This window comes from Pecten maximus, chromosome 5 (assembly GCF_902652985.1).
Source record: "Pecten maximus chromosome 5, xPecMax1.1, whole genome shotgun sequence".
Taxonomy (NCBI): domain Eukaryota; kingdom Metazoa; phylum Mollusca; class Bivalvia; order Pectinida; family Pectinidae; genus Pecten; species Pecten maximus.
The window spans coordinates 9,596,719-9,618,403 of record NC_047019.1 but is presented as its reverse complement, the minus strand read 5'-3'; the positions used below and the strand labels follow the sequence as shown (position 1 = coordinate 9,618,403).

At 34.0% G+C, this 21,685-nt stretch overlaps 1 protein-coding gene across 1 annotated transcript in view; it reads left to right on the top strand.

Annotated features, from left to right (window-relative positions):
• Positions 1-55: 55 nt before the first annotated feature.
• Positions 56-21,685, top strand: part of LOC117327081 (alpha-(1,3)-fucosyltransferase C-like) — a 34,324-nt gene continuing 12,694 nt past the window's right edge. The window contains exon 1 of the mRNA XM_033883910.1: positions 56-93. The gene's annotated coding sequence lies outside the window, so the exon portion shown is untranslated. The remainder of the gene's footprint in view (positions 94-21,685) is intronic.

Below are 21,685 nucleotides of genomic sequence, written 5' to 3'. Positions count from 1 at the left end.
TTACTTTTGTAGTCTCTGATTGGCTAAAAAAATGAATCGCATGCTAAAAGCCGAGTGTGTTTTCAAGTGTGTGGACGTATATCTGTAGTCAAGGTATGTAAAATATACATGGGTGAATGTCATTCTCTTTACAACAATGTGAATATGCTCTTACAATGTCGGGAAACTTGAAATTGACTGCGTCTTCGAGTCGGGTTGTACATCAACATAGAAAGTGGATGCTTGTATCTCAATTGCAGGCGTGTTGACATGCTGTTTACCTGTATATTTGACAGTAGGTTGGTAGATGAGATGATGCTGAAAAAATCCTTCATTTTTAGCCTTGCAATATGACTCCTTCACAATCATAGCCATGCATATCATTTCAAGACGTGAAATTCTAGTTCAACTCGCGTTGTATGATATACATTATATACACACATTTTTTTATTTGTATGCACATATTATACAGGCGTGTGAAATTCATAGGATTGTGGAAATTTGGCAAATCATGTTAATTTATAAAGAAGATGTGTTTACTTGTATAGCCCAGCTAATTAACATACAATAAATAATGTTAATAATGAATCGACAAGTAAGAAAAAATAATCTGTGATTTTTTCTTGTGTCCAGAACTTAATTATCAGATCGAAGACAGGAGCGGATCCAGGAATTTGAAAGGTCCAGTAATTTAGTGATAATGCGAGCGCCGTACGCTCGAGCCGTATTTTTTTTGGCGAGGGGTCTGGGGGCCAAAATTTCGGAAAATGAAATGATTATAGCAAATTTTGCAATCTTTCGAGGATACGATTTCGATAAGCGGGGGGCGGGGGTTGGTATAGGCTACAAAAATGTACAAGAGTATGCAATTTTCACATCAAGCATAGATTCACATAAACATGCATTTAACTTATGTGAGAGAGAAAAACCAAAAAAGGGGGGGGGGGGGGGGGGGGGGGGGGGGGGCTATAACCCCCAGGACCCCCCTGGATCCGCTAGTGGAAGAGATTTGAATGATTGTCAATTTGCCCAATACGTATCTATATAAGCATGACGCTTTTCAGATGTATACTTCGCAGTATTGCAACTTACCCGTTTTTCTATAATCTCGCCTCTTCCTTTCCCCTAAAATTGTATGCGTCCCTCTTTTCTTCTCACATTCGTGTATACACATATTTACGCCTGTTTATTTCTTTCCTGCTCGACGCTGTATCTCACAGCTTATGTACATATATTGTACTTTAGAAACGGAGACGGATTTGTAAGTTGTAAAACTTGTTTCTGAATCCGAGTCATATGCGGAAAAATCAGTTGATATGCTATGTTTATGTATTCATATGAAAGAAATTTTATTGTAGCGTTAAAAGTTCAGAAAAATTACAAAATAGAAATTGAAATGATAATTTCTTGATTTTAAAAACATTTCCTGGAAAATTTAAATCTTTAAACATACCATTGCTTTAAAGTTACATAATGAATTTACTTTAATACCTTAGGGATTTATAATTCCTTATGCATAAAAATTGTTCAACAGACATTAACCTTTCCAGACACCGTATCTAGATAGTAATCGAAAAGTTTGATCTATTTCCCCTTATACATGTATATGATAATTCCTTAGACAGTATGTCTACAGCAAATTGAAATCCCATAGCCCAAGTCATTTTTTCCATAGACCCATTTTGTAAACATATTGTTGAAAGTAGCATAACTTTCACGCAAACGCTTGCATCATCCAGTAATAACACACTGTTATCATCCGGGTAAAAAAAAACTTTATTGTAAGCTCTGATTTCATATGATCATTTGTCAGAGAATATAGGAATGTTGTTTACAGATTTTCAGATTGTATTGATCACTGGGACACACACGTGTGGTACAAGAGGTCAAACATAAACAGCAATTTTTTTTACATGGCGGAACACAACAAATCTCGTACACTCTTTATCATTTTTTTCAAGCCTTTCAACAAATTTACTTACATTTGAGAGCACACGAACATTACATACAGAAACTAAACCTTTCATTTTTGTCATATTAGGGTATGTAGAATAATAATCTGGTATATATAAATTTCTAATTTGGCATACTAATTCATGATTACAGATAAATAATGATACTCATCACCAACACTATTGGAGCACAAAGGACAAATTCGATCATTACGAGGTATACCAGCCCATCGTCCCGTTTCTACGGGCAAATGTAAATTTATGAATTGTAATGTATGTCAGGACTCAAACTTTTCATAGCCAATGGAGCCAACACTTTGAAATTTTACATAGACCGACCAGGTTTTCTATAGCCTCTGGCCATCGGACCACCTTTATTTTCGAACAATGGGCCAAACTTCCATGGTACTAAGAAATACTTGTACAGATACAGTTAAATATTGCAGAAAACAATCAAGGGGTGCGCTATGGGGACTGACAATGTGAGGGGTGTTTTTTTTCCCACTCACCCTTTCTGTTTGTAGGGGTGAGAATTATGCATGGTTTCTGGTCAATCGGGAATTCGTACACACTTACTCGAAAGCCGTGCCTATACTTGTCAGTCTATACTTGTCAGTAGAGTTTAAGCTTTACAATGTTCGGATAGTCTTCAATTTGAGAAGGATTAAAATGGATCTTTAACACCGGTAAGGCTGACCGGTTCATCGAACGGAAACCAGCATGTTCTAACCGATAACAACGGGACGCCTGTTACATGTTCTACTCACAAAAAAGGGGAAATTTTGGTATGATTTAGAAGGGACGGGCCTCAAAATATATTCGACACACAACCACAGTATTCGATTCAACCGAGTTTAAAACACCCGTGTTTAATTTGCTAAAATAAAGAAGAGAGCAAATCGGAACCGACGAGACCCAGTCCGTTCCACACAAGTGAGTTTTGCTGTATAATTCTATTTTTAATTCTGACGATATTTATGAAACATTTTTAAAACGATGATTGATATGATTATCGTGTGATTACCGAATTCTGTAATCTTGTACGTAATAATTCATTGTTTATTATTCGACAGTCACATCAGATTCTAAATGATAGCATTTTAGATTTTAAGATTTTAAGAATTTAAAAATGATGACGGTTGTATTTTCTCCTTCTGTCCCCATCCCCTCCCTCTCTCTCTGTCGGTCTCTGTCTGTCTGTCTCTCTCTCCATCCCCCTCCCCCTTTTTTTCTCTCTCACATAAATTTAATGCACGATTATGTGAATCTATGCTTGATGTGAAAATTTCTTACTCTTGTATATTTTTGTTTATTATTGCGAAATGAACGATTATATAAGTTGCAATAATTTGTGCCCAACCTTTTGTTAAATCTTTTTATGTTCTACTTCATACCTCATACACAAATTAATTATTTCATTTCTAAAATATTTTAATTGAAATCAGAACACAAGCCAAAACATCTTTTAGTGACTCTAATAAGCATTACGGGTTTGTTACATTGTGTATGTATGTGTAGTATATCGGACGTAAAATTGTGTATAAAAAAACAGCAATTGATGATAATACGCGATACATTTTAACTGTGAAAAAGTTCAGAGAACAAAAACACAAAACAAATATTAAAGAATCACGTAGCCAAGGCCCTCTCCAGAATGCGCCTTTTTTAAATGTCCGCGATTCCGAGTAAGTCCCGGGACGTTGAAAAACGAAGGCTCACTATAATAATCCAATTCTACAATAGAAATACAAGAATTAACTTCAATTAACTTCAAAAAAAGTACGTCCGAAGAGCTCGGTAACAATCTCGTTGATGACGAGCACAGGTAACAACGCTACAGGTAAGGCCTGGCAAACCACGAATCGCACGTGCGGAAGCACGCGCCCAGACATAACCTTCCCGCTCGATAAAAATATAACGAAACGAAATTCATTTCAATAAATATGTTTAAACTATCTAAATTTATATATTATATATTAATGTTTCAAGCACCTGTTTTCGTTCCCGGTTGAATGATGAGGGTTGTGTGTTTGTTTCTGGGGTATGTGTGTATAAGGGATACGGTGCATATTGTCTTAGGATATTTTAACAAGAATTTTAATTGGCTTATCAAACACCGTGAGCCACGCTTACTCAGACGGGTTTGGATCATCGTTGTTTCAAATTTGTTGAACAACTAAATAAATGTTTACAGCTAGCCATTTATCAATATTTACAGCTTAAAATGTTACATGCATATGGTAACAACTTGAAATATCGCCAGTCAAAATAGGTATTAGGCTCGTTTCTGCCAGCCCGCACCGGCTTACAGTACGAAATCATATTTGAATTATGCAAATAACCCTTGGTGTAACACAGGGCCTAGCTAATGCGCTTACCGATATGGAAGGATTTTAGAAGAAACCTTTCTTCCATAAAATACCTTACCACGGATGAATGACCGCGGTGAAGAGTCGTTCCTATGTCGATTTCATGAAGGACAGGTGACTTTTCTTCGTACAATTGATTAACAACATAAATTCTACTTCACTGAATATCGCAAGTTTCCTGCGGCTCCGAGCCCAAGAGGATAAACATTTTGACTTTGACACCAGATAATTTGCTTATCAAACATATGTTCGTCGGTTATTAAGGTCATTTCAGTTAAACCCTGGCTGATACATTGTAATTAAAAATAGATTATTTTAATTTCATTGTCAGTTATAACACAGCTATAATATCAATGTCTTTTCCTTTTTGTTTTATGTGTATAGAACATAGATTTTAACATATTTTTGTATAGATATTTCAGAGATGGCTCATGTAACATACAACTTAGTATAGCTGTCTTCATAACTTAATCTTAACTTAATCTAATCTTAAATTAATCTTAACTTAGTTTAATCTTAACTTAATCTTAACTTAATCTAATCTTAACTTAATCTAATCTTAACTTAATCTTAACTTAAGGTAGACCGACCCTTCGGGTTTCCTCTGATAGATCTCCTTAATTTTATTTTCATTTCAATGTTAATTATGCTCTTATCACAAAAAGCACATAAAAAACATATGTCACCACGTTCGTTTTACTACTAGGACCACATAAAGATACGTATTAATTAATAGCTGAACCATATTTTTAAGGACTTTGGTAGATTTTATCTTTCCCCGATAATATTCACCTCAAGCATAAAAAGAAGTTTATATCTTATTTATATCATCAGTATGAGCAATATCATTCATAATTATTAAAAAAAGAGAAGATTCTTTGGGTGGTTAACAAAATATGGCTATTTTTATACGAAAAACATGTTATTTTTAGTGAAAAATTGATTTGAAAAAATACACGTTTATTTTTTCCTGAAAAAATGAACAGAGAAATGACCCCCTTTTTTTTGCTTAATTAAACATTTTATATGTATGCTTTAAGAAAAAAAATAAAAATAACACCTCACCATATTACTTTTCACACTATGACCGTTTACTTTGCTGGTGCCCCAAAACTTTTGCTTCAAGTATGGCTCAAATTACCAAATTAGAGCAGTTATTTTGGAATCTGAGATTGATGAATTTTTTTGTTAAATCTTTACCATTTTCTTTCATAAATTATATTGTAATCTATGTTACTGGTGCTTTCTTTAAAAAAAAAAAAAAAAAAGAATTTTATATGTTTGGTTAATTTAAAAGAATGACACACAAAAAATGCTACAAACTAGGCCAAAATATAATATGTGATCATACCCCCCTTTTTAAAAAATCTAAATCTAAACATGTAAACACATTGTAACATAAACTATGTATTACATCTAAACATCTATACATGAAAGTATATATGAAAATTCCTTAGACAGTATGTCTACAGAAAATTGAAATCCCATAGCCCAAGTCATCTTTCCATAGACCCATTTTGTAAACATATTGTTGAAAAGTAGCATTACTGTCGCGCAAACGCTTGCATCATCCAGTAATAAGACGCTATTATGGGTTAAAAAACCTCTATTTTAAGCTCTGATTACATATCATTTGTCAGAAAATATTGCAATGTTGTTTACATGAATTGTAATGTATGTCAGGACTCAAACTTTTCATAGCCATTGGGGCCAACACTAAGAAATTTTACATAGACCGACCAGGTTTTCTATAGCCTCTGGCCATCGGACCACCTTTACTTTCGAACACTGTGACAGAATTGTTTATTGTTTGTCCTGATGTGAATTTCATTGTCTTTACTTTGCATTGTTGGATTCCAAATGATCGTGCACTTAGTAATGGCATCAGTATTCTACTGCCATATTTCTTTGCTACTAACAACGTAAAAGGGCAGACGATACAACAATATTTTCATGATATATATAACAGGAAAGCGAATTTAGTGCCTCCACAAGGGGTTGAACCCGCGACCCTCTGCTTACTGCTCCGTCGCTCTACCGACTGACTAAATGGAAATTCCCCCACCTGAAATCACTATATACCCTATTTACAATTAAAACCTGCCTCACTATTCCTCACTTTTCAAACGAGTTCGCCCCGAACACACATTAACCCAGGTTTTATCCCCAACGAAGCCTCTCATTTTCATATAGCTTGCACTTGGAATGGTCAACCGATGTAACAGAAAAGCAAGTAGTGTGCCTCCACCGTCATCGAACCGCGACCCCAGGTTTTACTCACCGGCCGGTTCAATCGTACTGACCGGACGCCGGTGCTTACACCTGGGCATCGATGAATTTTACACCCGGGCAACGATAATTTCTATAGAAAATGAACCCCGAAGACGGGATCGGAAGAACGGTTGGGATATTTTTTCTCTTTTTTGATGTGATAATGATGTCCTTCAAGGAAAATAACCCGACCACGGAACAAAATGATAAATTGGCTATAACTTGCAAGGATAACTGACAGGAAAAACACCTCTCATTTTTTGCTAATTCGCCCACATTGTAGGCGGGTATGACCAAATTATGCCGCAATCCACGAATTATGCAACATATACAACAAAATCCGCAATCGAAATGACTGTAAATCTCACAGTTTATCGGATTATATATTTTGACATTGTCAAGTCTTATTGGATTGATTGGTAATAGTTAAATAGGAAAATTAAACATTTCCGTATTTTACACCCGTGGCAACGAAGACGCTCTTAAGCTTAACACCCGGGCGCCGCAATTTGCTGACATGGTAGTGATGTAGAAATTACCAGAGTTGGCCTTTTGATGGTTTTTGTTTATGTATTTTTTGCATTTATGCAACTCGTTACAAATCATTCACGGACATGCCTCTTTAAAGGGTCCGAATTTGTGCTTGTCAATCCGTCATCCGTTTTTGTTATGATCTATTTATAAAACTGCTCGAACCTGGTAGAGAGCTCCCCATGGAACCGTGAAATCTCCAGCCTAGACCACAGGCGCTTGCATAGAAAATGTTATTTTCATTTTTTTTTTGGATATTTCAGTGGTATGTGTAATCTGTTAAGTACAAGGTTGGCAACAGCGCCACGAGCGAAACGGCACCCCATCTCACTTCAATCGACTATTGTAACAATTCGTATTGAGTGGCACGGTAGGTTAAAGATGAATGTTTTCTGGTGACGGTCGCATATAGTGTGCGCCGTGTCAGTTTGAATAAATAATGCACATGCTTTTAGAGCATCGTCCAAAGTCCCCACCTCCACTATGCGTCGGCCCGTGCGCCATGAAGTGTCCTCTTGTTCTACATTGCCATAAATTGGAGATGTGCTAACCTCTTCCTGACTTGATATAAATTGTCTCCGCCGAGAGTGTAACTAACGTTATATGGTCGTCACACATCTTTAATTTATGTTCTCACTTCATTGAAAGCATAAGCCTTACCTAGTCTTTTAGTTTTACAAAACTGACCCCTTTACCTCTTGACCGCATCGTGCTGTAGGCCTAAACATTTATCTCCCAGCTGACTTGAAAATTAAACCAGATGTAACTATTCGTGAATATAATCAAGGGCCCGGATCGCCGGATCGCCGGATCGCCGGACTCATGTCTGTGACGTCACAGAAGGGTCGGTCTACCTTAATCTAATCTTAATCTAAATCTTAACTTAATCTTAACTTAATCTAATCTTAACTTAATCTTAACTTAATCTTAACTTAATCTAATCTTAACTTAATCTTAACTTAATATAATCTTAACTTAATATGAACTTAACTTAATCTTTACTTAATCTTAACTTAATCTAATCTTAACTTAATCTAATCTTAACTTAATCTTGACTTAATCTAATCTTAACTTAATCTAATCTTAACTTAATCTAAAATTAATCAACACCACTACGTGGGTCGAGTTTATTTTACTCCCAACATTATTGTTTGTGCCATAGCTGTGCAAATGCAAATGCAAAAAAAAAAAAATGGGAAAAAAAATGGAGCCTACCGACCCTTTTTTTTTTATATTTTACCTGAACACGATTCGCTGCTTTATGTAAACTTATGGCAATTTTTTAAATAAATTTGAAGGATATAGATACTGCATTGTTGTTACAAAATGATAACGTACATGTAGTAATGCAGTTTGTTATTTCCAAAATTCGATTATACATGTAGGATTAAAAAAAAAAAAAAAAAATAGGTCAAAAGTCAAATTCGGGATTTTAGAAAACTATTTCATAATAAGCAGACATTCATATTAAAAGGGAAAGTGTTAAAAATTTGATAAAAAAATTCAAAAAATAATATCTTTACGATACGCAAGCAATAAATGGCAGAAAAAAGTCACGACAATTACTATAAATAAATATAAACAATATACAATGCTGGATACACTTCGTTTAAGACACGCCCTTCTTAGCTTATATGTTTTATGGTTAATGTGTTCAGTGATCATTTTTTTGTCTTTATAATACAGTTTGATCATCATCTAATAACGGACTATTTCTTTAAGCACAAACCACTAGACTTGCACAAGTTCTAGTACCTGAAGACTTGTGCCCCTTTAATGAATTAGGCGTGTTAATTAAAATATAAGGATTGAATGTTGCTTCTGTCGATTTCATGGGGTGATGGATTAAGTTGCTCTTGACAAACTCAACATGAAATGCTTCGCAGTTCATAAATTTGTCTCAATATTGTATATGTATACGATACGTGTACTGCATTCGGATCATCCTCGGGTTGCTGTAAAAAGATCCGAGGAGTTCTGGATGCGTGTACTACTGTCTATATCAATTCATGATTATATACTATGATGAGTGGGGCATGATGACAGTAGTTGTCAAAGAATTGTGCTGTAGGATTTGTGTAATAGTATTATTGTATGCGTGTGCTATATTGAATGATTAATCGCCGCTAAAAATAGATTCTGGAAATACCCTAACATCCGGGATACTGTATGCTCTACGCACGGATATAGTGTGTCTGTCCTTACTCTTCACTCGCCTCAGTCAATATATTTTTTCCTTATTGATATCACAGCATATTAACGAAGTACAAAATCCATAATTGTTGTTTGTTACAAATTAATATGTTTATATTATCTTCTCTATAGTACTGTATGAATTATAATATATAGTGTCTATGTCAGTGTATGATTTTATGATAATTTTGATATTGTATGTCACACTATTGTATGATACGTGAAAGCTGTGTAATAGAAAGGAGTAATGAAAGATACCCAGTCCGCGCTGAGGCTCGAACTAGCGACCTTTCGCTCTCAAGGCAAACATCCTATCACAAGACTAAATGGAAATTCCCACTAGTTTGAGCTACTCTCTACTTTTATACAACTCCCTCACAAAGTCTTTACCCTGAAGACAACCCCAACCCAGGTTCTTTGTCTCCAAGGAAGCTTCTCGATCCCCTCTAACTCTTACTTGGAGTGGTCAACGGCACCAAATCTGTAATAGGAAGAGGTAATAAAAATACCCTGCCCGCGCTGGGGCTCGAACTAACGACCTGTCGCTCTCCAGGCCAACATCCTACCACTAGGCTAAAGGGAAATTCCAAATAGAATGAGCTAAATGTAATAAGGTGACCTTATACTTTCGAATATGTCTTATTGTATGATGAATGTAATAACGTATGTTATACTAATACGTGACACGTGAAGTATTACACGGTGTGATGTGTGTTATGACATTGAATATGTTACCTCTTACTGTATATACAATAGTGTGTAGGAGTTTGCGAATAAATCTAGAAATCAAAGCCTTACCAAAAAGACGTTCTTTTTCAGTAGATTTTACCGTTAACAATGTTTATATAACTATTTAAAGTTTAAAACCCTCTCCGGTGGACCAGTGGGGGATTAAAAGGGATTAATGTTGGATCGATAGCCACCGTTTAACAATAGCTTCCGTAAACTCGGACACGACTGACCCGAGCGTTCTCCATGCCCACTGTTTGGAGAACAAAGGAATATGTTGATCTAGTAGAACAATTGAAAAACCAATTATAGTCAGTTTCAGATTAATTTTTCACCTTTGCTGATTTACCTGAGCTACATGTGGAAAGTAGGGAAACCGAGATACATAGATAAACGATGGGGAAACAGATATATCATGAAATAAAAATCAATACAGATTTTGTATGCGCTTCATTAATGAAATTAATATAATATGCCAACAGCACTACATACATAATGTATCTTCTGCTGTTTCAGACAATAATTTCATAAATAATGCAGTGTAATATATATGTATCAATGATAAGATGCAATGACAATTCAACATTAACACAATATCATATATTACAGTTAAAAAAACAAAACAAAACAAACAAACAGTAAAGTTTCAGGTGGAAAATGTTTCATATCTAAAAAAAATTATATATATATGTATATACATAGTAAAATGTATATACAAATGAAACTTCATGCACACAGAAATTCGTACATTGCCATGCAAATGCATATCACACCACCTTCTTCAGTTTTCCCGTGCTAGGCTTCCAATTACAAATTGTTGGTGGTGTGGTGTCTCCTTCTAATGCTAAGGTGTGTGAGAAGTTGCATGTACAATTCTGTAAAAAAGTTTTAAATGTTCGTAGTTCCACAGAAAATATAATGGTATATGGTGAAACGGGTAGATATCCCCTAAATGTTGAAATTAAGTCTAGAATGATAATGTTCTGGTATAAATTAATTACAGGTGAAAATAAATTATCAAGTCTAATGTACAAGCTTATACTGAATTTACATGTAAATGATTTTTCTGGTTTCAAATGGATTTCTTATATAAAGGATATACTTAATAGTACAGGGCTAAGTTACGTTTGGTTACATCAAAATAGCTGCACTATGAATAAAAATTACCTCAAATTACGGTTAAAAACTATCCTGCACGATCAATTTATACAACAGTGGTATACTGATATTGACAAATCTTCCCGTGGTAAAACATATGCAGTATTTAAAAATCAGTTCCAGATTGAAAAATATTTAACCATGCTTAAACAAAAAGATAGAATAACAGTATGTAAATTCAGAACTAGTAATACATTTCTTCCGGTAGAGACAGGGCGATGGACCGGAACGTCTCGTCAAAATAGGATTTGTCCGCTATGTTTTACTGGGGTTGGATGCGAGTACCATTATTTATTTTTATGTTCTAGTATATATGTAAATCAAATTCGTAGAAAGTATATACCTAGTTATTATACATGTAACCCATCTATTCATAAAATGAAAGGATTATTATCATTATGCAATATTAGAGTATTATCAAATCTATCTATGTTCATCCAATTACTAGAAAAACATCTAAAAAATAATATGTGAATTTCCAACATCAAATTCTAAAATTTATATAGTGTATACAGTATTGTAAAAATATTGAAATTATATGTTTTAAAACATAATGTTATATAATAAGTACTACTGTAAGGTTAAATATACCATCCTGTATTGAACGAACGTTTCATGCAGTGTACACTACAAACTTTGTCTCAATGTATGTTTCACTACTCTGTATAGAATATTATATATTGTATTATGATGTTGTAATTTTTGTTGACCTCTTGTCGCACACAATAGTGTGCCTGAGTGCTAATAAAGATCTCTCTCTCCTTCTGTGTTATAGTGGTTCCATGTTTTGCGGTCTCCCTCAACCCAATGCGCTACAGCGCAGTCGGTGAAGGGGCCAGTGTTAATGGTTAGGTCAGCATTCTCCAGTACATTAAAATGTTTGCAAACTGTATGAATCCGTATGAGAATAAATCCAATCCCTTTTGAGGCAAACACTGTCGCTAGTCCATTATGTAAGAGTTTAAAAAGAAGCCCTCCTCATTCCTGTCATTATTGATAAAAAAATCCTTTATTTTTGAAGAATAAAAAGTCTTTTTTTTGAGGGGGGGGGGGGGGGGGGGGATATGATGTTGCTGGTCACTAAGGAATATACTGACGTTAATAAATGTATCATTATTAAACATTCCATTTATAATCCCAGATGTTCAAACAGTTCTCTCAATATTAATGTACTAATTACTCTAATTAAAGATAAACATAATGTAATGAAATACATAGCAAAAGCAAAGAGATATTTGGAATGTTTTAATGCAGAATGCAGAAAGTGAAAAATACTACTTTAAGCTTTTGTAATTTGATGTATTTATTAGTATAGAATTTTAGTAACCAGGGAATTTTGATTAAAATATATCTTCATGTAAGTGTATGACACCAGCCTGTGTTCTTCTATATAAAGATATATATATTGTTGATTGATATAATGGTATGATTGTCCATCACTATCTGTACTATTGTATTATTGTATATGTCTACTCTCCAATGTGTCTTGTAACACAAGGAAATAAAATAATCTGAAAATAAAAAAAAAATCTGAGATTGCTCAGGTAGAACAGGTAAAAACAGGTAACACACAGGTAAAACACAGGTAAAACACAGGCAACACGGGTGAATACAGGTACATGTAAACTCCTCTGAAATAGACTATAATCCCTCTAACAATATTCCTGCTCCCTATGTTTATATAAATGGTCAGCAAATATCTGTACAGCCGACTGACCAGTCCGTCGGACCGAAGTCTGAACATTTAACCCGGGACAACGTGACACCTGGATATTCGACACAAAAATGGAATTTTGTTTGGTGTGATTCAGAAGGGATGGACAAAAAATGTGTATGACATTACTGTGTTACAGTTTTCGAAATATCCGTGTTTAATTTGCTAAAATAAAGAAGGGCGAGATCAGGAGCGAACAGACCCAAGCGTGTTCGACACAAGTGAGTTTTACTGTATAATTCTATTTATAGTTCTTACTGTTATTACGAAATACCATTAAAGGATGATTCAAAATATTGACCATCTTATGATATAATCATATACTGACAAATGGATAAGGTACTTCTGTGCTTAATCAGGATTTTATTATTCTATGTTAATTTTTCAAGCATTTGTTTTTATTCGTGGTTGAATTATCCACCCTGAATAATAAGGGTTGCTCATATTAACTTCATTATAAATGTTACCATACCTCTTTCTGAGTGACCGGAAACCAAAAATAAAGGATTTGTCAATAGTGAAAGGAATGAGGCGGCTTACAAAAGTGGTTATAAACTCTAAAACAAATTCTGAACTTTCTCACATTCCAAAGGAATATGAATTATACTTTCTGTCTTTGATTTACAGAATGTACATGATGGAATAGTGAACTGTTTAAAAGGATTAGATTTGTTGTCAAACTATTGTGTAAAATCTTGTAGTTATACCACTGAAATTTTGAGCTATTATTTTTTGAAAGGTAAAGAAATAAGACTGTTCCCTGTTGGTTCTACAAAATGTATCTGTTGTACCTATTTTTTCTTCCTGTAACAATTTCATAATTTTTGGATAGACATGTATAAGATATGTTTTAAGATAAGATATATTTCATTTAAGTGTCACACATTTTAAAATACATAAATCACATACATATAATATATTAAATTCTACCATGTTTGCTATGCAACGCCAGTTTTGATTGGTTTAAAACAATGTATTATTTTCCAATAACCCACGCTCGTGCCAATAATACACGCTCGTGAGTCACGGCTGTAACAATTTTATATATCTGATATTCACCCGTTTTATCTAAGGTCACCATAACCTAGTGGGCTAATGGGTTAGTCTTTCATAATTTTTATCACGACGCGAGTTCGAATCCTACGGAGGCCCACTTTTGTTTTCTTTTTTTTTTATCCTTTTTTTATTTTCAAAATCAATGCCATATGAAAGATGCTCTTGATCGTAGTACTGTATTGCCTGTATATTTCATCAACAAATAATGTAATACTCAAGAAATAAATCACAAGGTTTTCTCGGGGCTTCTTTGCTGTTTTTCTATTAGAAAGAGGTCGATCTAAGAACTAAACAGTACATGGTAGAATAGAAATAATCAACTTTGACTCGTGTATTGTTGCAGGATATACAACTCGGACTCGGATATTTTGCAATTTTAATTAATAACTCAGGCCTGCGGCCTTCGTTATTAATTTAATTGCAAAATATCCTCGTCCTCGTTGTATATCCTGCAATAATACACGAATCATCGTTAATTATTTCTTAAATATCCAGCCTTGTCAGATTTTTGAGACACTGTAAACATTTACATATATCTTTAGTTCTTTAAATGTTTTGAAAAAAAGTTTTATGTTGAGAGGCGTGAAAGGCAGGACAAGTTTTGTGTCTTTTATCCTCTTCTTGTCAATATCATTTTCCGTTTAGAGCTAACAAGCCATTTGAACGGAAGAAAATTAGTTTCTATATGCTATTTCTGTGTAAAATCATTAATGGTGTCGACAGAAAGTGAGCGTGCATCTTAAATCATCTTAAACACGCGAATACCATAGAAAATCAGTCTTTATAGAAAACAGAATGTCTATCGATAGTCACAGGTGGAATATACTAAATAGGTGACTTTAGAAGGAAAAATTGTTTTTATTTTGCACTGAAATTAGAATTAGATATATCACATCAGAACATATTCTTGCAACGTTTTTGACACATGCAGGTATGAATACTTCCACAATTTACACTCAAATATATATTCATTCAACAGGCAAACAGAGCTTGCCACTTACTAATATACCGGGTAGGTACTATAAAACAATCTTTTATTCCATACTAGTTTAAATGCATAAATAAAAGCAAGAAAAGTTATCATCTTTAAACCACCTTCATAAATAATCTTTAGTTATACCATTCCTTTCATCTTGTCAGTTTTCCCATTCCATAAAAAAAAAAAAAACAGAAAAAGAAAACAGTAATATTCCATTGAATATTTTGAATGAAATTATTAAATTGTGTAATTAAGAGGGACTTGATAATGTGTATCTTGCCTATCGGAGTGAATATGCCTCTACAACAAAATATGATAATGAATTTAGTTCGAAAATCGGTTACCGCAAAGACACTTCAGATCCATCCAATTTTAAAGAAGTGTCATATGCATATCGAGAAAGAAATATTTGAAAAATTAGCAACATTATTCATTCTATATTGTAGTAGCAAAATTTATCAATATAAATAGTGCGGTGGGGTCGTCTTGACGAAAGTGTCGTCTGACCATGAACAAATTTGAAAGATTTCCTACCTTATAAAAGGTGGAACTAAAATTATTGTGAAAAGTTTTTACCCATATTCTGATGCTATCCCCAGATAAATAATTAAGATTTTAGGGGTGTATATTTCATGAAACGAAATCAAATAGTTTTTCGAAGTATTTAATCAGAAGCATATCATGAATATCTTCCACCGCACCATCAACAACTTGGAAGCATATTTTGAAAATATTTCAACTTGTCATTAACTATATTATATGATAGTGTATCAATGTTTAATGGACTTTTTAGTCCCCTACCGGTGAAACCGGGGGGACTATAGGTTTTGCCTGCGTCCGTCTGTCCGTCAGTCCGTCCGTCCGGTTAAAGTTTTGTTGAAAGTTTTATAATGGCACACCATTCACTTAATAATGGTATTAGGATGCTGATTCTTTGCATAGAGGTTTTTTGGGTTTGTGGCATTACTTTTGTACAGTTAAAAATGAATTATTTTGTTTTCATTTTTCGATTTTTTTTCTCCATAATATGGACTTAACTGTTTTCTCTGTATTGAATGCTTGACTGATATGAGATTCTTTTGGAATAAAATCAGTGTACTACTATGCTGTGCTATGCAGAATCCTGTTTATATTTCAATCCAAGGCTGTTATTACACATTTCAATTTAAATTCAATTTAGATTCTTTTACACTGTATAAGGTAGACTTAATACCTGAATATCTTTTAAGGACAGGAAACATGGTTTATTCAACCTAATAAAGTTAGATTTACACATTGTTTGGAGTGAACTTATTTTCATAAAATGATCATGTTTCATTTTTGGCTAAACTATTTTACTCAAATTTGGCTAAAGTTTTAACTTGGGGGCACCGGTAGGGGACATGTATTGGTTTAGCAATACTCACAGAATGCTTGTTATCATTGAAAGATGTATAACTTTATTAATGGCATAAATACAAATTCCATATAAAGTTCATGTTGTAATGTATTCATATAAAGATCACCTAAAATGTATATGTTGTTTGTGCTATCTTGCTGTCTTAACTCATAACCTGCAAAGCGCAAATATATATATATATATAGTGCTGCTTGTACATATCAATTAAACTGATAAAATAATTATCATACTTATTTTTGTTTCATAAACAAGAAGATGTATATCTGTTTCCCCCACTTCTCACAACCCACAGATAAAGCTTTATATCTCGGTTTCATTACTTTCTACAAGATAAATGGTCACAGGTGAAAAATTAATTTGAAACTGACTATAATTGGTTTCATATTGTTCTACAAGATCAACAAATTTCTTTGTTCTCCAAAAGTCGGCAAAAGGAGAACACGCTGGTCAGACTGAATATATATTTGTTGATTGACCATTTATATAAACATAAGGAGCAGAATATTGTTAGAAGGATTATAGTCTATTCAAATGAGTTTACCTGTATTTACCTGTTTTCACCTGTTGTTACCTGTGCTATCTGAGCAATCTCAGGCTGGTGTCTGATAGGTATCTGGTAAAAATGTATCCTTGTTATGCGAATCAGATTCATATTCTTTGATTTCTTTGTGTTTTTCAACACACCAAAAGACATTACAAAACAATACAATGTAATATAGTATGACACAATACACAATTACAAAAGTTCATGTCCGTTACGCTTAATAGTCGAACATACACATATTTGTAAACGTATACTTTAGTATTACCCAGGTTACTAATTTTTAATTATTTGTATATTCTGGTATATATGAAAATACATTTGTTTCCAACTGGATATTTTAATCATATGCATTTTTGTTCTAAAAAAGATGTATTTTTGAAAACAGATTTTTTAATATCAGTTTTTTTCATATGAATATTTCAGAGATAGCAAAGCTATGTTAAAACATGCTCATACATATTGCGCTTATGCTATTGTGTACTTACCTATTGGGCTTATATGTTTACTTGAATTATGTAAGCAAAAAACAAGTCTATTATGTAAAATGTTGGATAATCTTAAGCTCGTAATAATAAAAAAACCATTTTGCATAATTTCTAAGTTAGAAGCTTTAACCTGACTTAAAACACACTCCTCTGTGTTAACATTGGACAGTTTCAGTATCTGTTGAGTGTGAGCAATTAACCTCTCAGCCTATTGATACAATATTGGACAGTTGAGACACTTATCATGCTTGGGCATGTTCCACACAAGTGCATACATTACCAATGTGTGGGACATGCCCAAGAGGCATTTGGTCTCATTTGAATAATGTCGTCCGACAACAAACAGTTTGCAACTCAAATAGTGTAAATGCTTTATTGAAAAAAGGGATTACAGTGTATTGCTGGAATTTTATCTGGGATAGAGTGAAATTAAAGAAATCATACATAGCGTGATAAACGCAATATCTAAAATGCTTTTATCAAAGATGTATCAAGCTATCTTTTTGGGATTATTCACGAATCTCTCAAAGGACAATACAAAAAAAATGTTATTGCTAAAATTACAAATTCCAAGAAAATTACAACTAATCCTGGAAATGTGTCTCGGTAAAGCGTTTGGATTTATGCCAACATATATTTCAACATACATTACGTGGAGGGTGATTTGGTACTCAAACGCTCACAGAGCGTTGGCCCGCGCAGCCCTCCGCTCAGAATTTGCGCGGGTTTGCAGCGGGATTGCAACGGGATTTGAGCGGGCTTCGAGCGGGCTTGAGCGAGTTCGCAGCGGGCTTTGAGCGGTTTTGTAGCGGGCTTGAGCGGGCGGACTTGTAGCGGACCCGCTCGCCGGGCGGGCTTGTAGCGGGCCCGCTCGAGCGGACTTGTAGCGGACCCGCTCGAGCGGAATTGTAGCGGACCCGCTCAATCAGTAATGACGGTAGACTTTCAACAGCCTGGTGTCGATTAATTATACTTTAATTACCATGTATATGTTTTCAGTTGTATCGTCCATCGTAAGTATTTATTGGATGATGTACCTCAACTATGAGATACAAATTCATACGTGTAATGTATTGCTCATGAAATCTATGTTATAAGTTGAATGATATCTGCAATGTTGTACAATATGACAGTGCACTTGATGTCAGACCATTTTGATATTTATAGGGAAATATTGTAGTTATTAAAGTTCAAATAGACTATTTTCATGCATGTGCAAGATCACTCGCTCACGAGTCATAAATCCAGTAATATTGGATATAGTCGTCATTTAGTGTTAGGAGCTGAGTCAATACATTGTAAATGTATCCTGTGACTGCTAACTGGTGACCGCCTTCTTTGGGAAAACGGAAAGGTAATTATTCCGGATAATGGTGGACAATGAACCAAGTGTCCGCAGTAGCATTATTTCATTCTTACGGAATGGGGACGGGTCAAAAGGCGGTTTTGTCATCATTTCTAGAGAACTTAGGACGGTCGGATCTTGGTCAGAATTTGTGTGCACCTCGAGTGGGATATGGGGAACACGGAAATGTGCTCAATCCGGTAACCATTTTAATAGTGGACAATGAGCCAGGTGTCCACGGCAGCATTATTACAATTCTGATTTAGTTGACCTTTGTATAGATGGCGTTTTGTGCATGACCTCGGAGAGGCCACATAAGGGGTTCGTTATTTTGATCTCGACTTATTTTTACGTAGAAATTTGAAGTATTTAGCTAGCAACATGTCCGTTTGAGAAAATTATCTTTGAATTTCTGTAGTAAGTTTCATAAACTTTACAATTATTTGAACATTTCGTAGTTTTAAATCCACGGCCTAAAGGTATTGTGTTTTTATTACTATCAATATTTATGTGTCCATCGGGGACATCTCTTGCATGGCTAATATCACGGACATACACTTACATGTATATTACCGGTAGATATCGAAATCAGTGCTAATAGTTTCCCAACTATAGTAGCTAATCATTTAATTACTTTCTTATCAGAAAAAAATCGTCACAAGTGCATTGCTCTACTCGAGCTGACTTGAATTATATTTTTTGTAATCGTATGATGTTGATGAGATGTTTACTCGCAAGACTAATAAAGAATTGAAAAAATTGTTACCATTTTAGCAGCCTGGTACAAAATTATTTTGTGAGATATCGAACACTTTTGTAAAGGATAATCGATTCCTTTCCCGATCTCTTTTTGTCAGCAAAGAAATACATGTAGTACGGTCTTTGATTACAAGACCGAGCATAATAGTATATACGTACGTATGTATATCTTATGTTGTATGTATGCTATTAAATGGAAATTGTCAAATAAAATACAGTTTAAACTATATCGACCACAGAATGATTGTGTGTGTAGTCCAATATTCTTTCTTTATTGTGAGAAAAACAATACATTTGTGTCATCTGTCATGTGTATGTGATAAAAACGTCAACAAAAACACATTTTAAACAAATTTTAATCAATTATAACGACAACATGGGAATATTTCCTGTCCTTTTTATTTCGGAAAAAAAAAAAAAAAAAATACGTACTGACTATGCGAAAGTCACCATTATTATCAAGACCTAACACCCAAACAATGTGAAGTATTTCCTCCTTCACCGAGCTATTGACAAGTCCATTTTATGTCCGATGAAGCCTGAGATTAGATAAACTCTAATTGTATTAGATACACAGTGTACGTACATGTAATTAAAATTTTCCATTGAAACTGGTAGGTAACAAAGAGTTTCAGGAGAAGATATGAACCTTGTCTTCAGAGAATGTAGGAGATGAGTATCATTATCTGTTTTCCTGTAAAAACGCAATCATTGAAAATTTGCAAAGAAATTACATATTCTAAATTATTACCGCTCAAATCCAAATAAAACTAAACTAAAGGTCTGTTTAAGGTCATAATTATAAACGGAAGTTCTAAATGGTTTGTCTTTTTTTTCTAAAAAAATCTTTTCTTTGATTACGTGTATGTAATATAATCCTGTGAATATTATGTTTTTGTAACTGGATTATTTATTCATATATATGTACGTGTGATACAATGTTAATGTTCCTCATGTAACACATTTCCATGTGCTATAGTATCCAAATAAAACTGTGTGTATGGAGACCACGTGGTTAAAATCGCGTCATTTACAAATCATGATTGGAGTTAATCAATGTGATATAGATAAATCCTCTATACACAGGACAAATACCGGTCGTGTACAGTGTAGTTACCGTTATAGAAATGTTTTCACCTGCTGTTAACATCTGCCAATCACAGATTTTGATTACAATAGCGAGTATACCTGTATCGCAGTGACCCCATCGGACCCCTACAGTTTTTTTTTACCTGCGGGCAGAATGTTGTTACATAAGGATTTAGCCTATGCTCCATGTTTACTAGTCTACCTGTATCTCACCTCTTACATTTAGGTCTTTTAGAATAAGGCACCTGCCGTTTTCCTTTTGAGGCCGTAATAGCGGAAGTAAAACCCGTTAAATCCGAATGCGATGATAATTGTATTAATCATTCTTAAATCATATATATATTTCAGATTTAAATTAGGTACGTAATTGGTATTGTTGAAAGTTATACATTTATAATATGTACATTGTACGTATTGGTTTAATGGTTGCAACATATCAAGATATACACGTGCATTGAAATAAGAGCAATTACTTTCACTATATCTTTATATATACCACCCCCCCCCCCCCCCTCCCCCATCCTCTCTCTCTACCGCTAAACCAATTTGTAAACATGTTAAAAAATAATATTATATTAAAATATTATATTGTGCCATCTTGCTGTATTTTTTTCATGTATACTTGTGTCGGGAAAGGTGGTTTTTGCCCAATCTCTTATATACATATAAGTTACAATAAAAATATGTTTAAATAAAAAATCAGGGTAACTATTTATGTCAGGTTTCGTAAGAAAATAGAACGCTCAGTATCCATATTTTTAATTTCAACACATCTTATTGACGAGATGGTAAGTCAATAGGATTGGACATCAGACATAGCCTATATAGATCGATATCTATATCACTTATTTATTGATCTTCATATTACTTTAATAAGGACGAACTTGGATATTTTACCCAAACATGCATATAAAATTTACATATATATACACATAATACTAATCATAATAACAACATTATCCGTAATAAATCATGTACATGTATTTGTTTCAACAAGCACATACAAATGTACATGTACATGTATAATGTATATATGAGACATACGTTATGGGTCCGGTTGTTCAAAACAAATGTGTTTTCATTTTATGAAAAATGTCAAGACTGGTTACCTATCAAACGGGTGATATACAGAT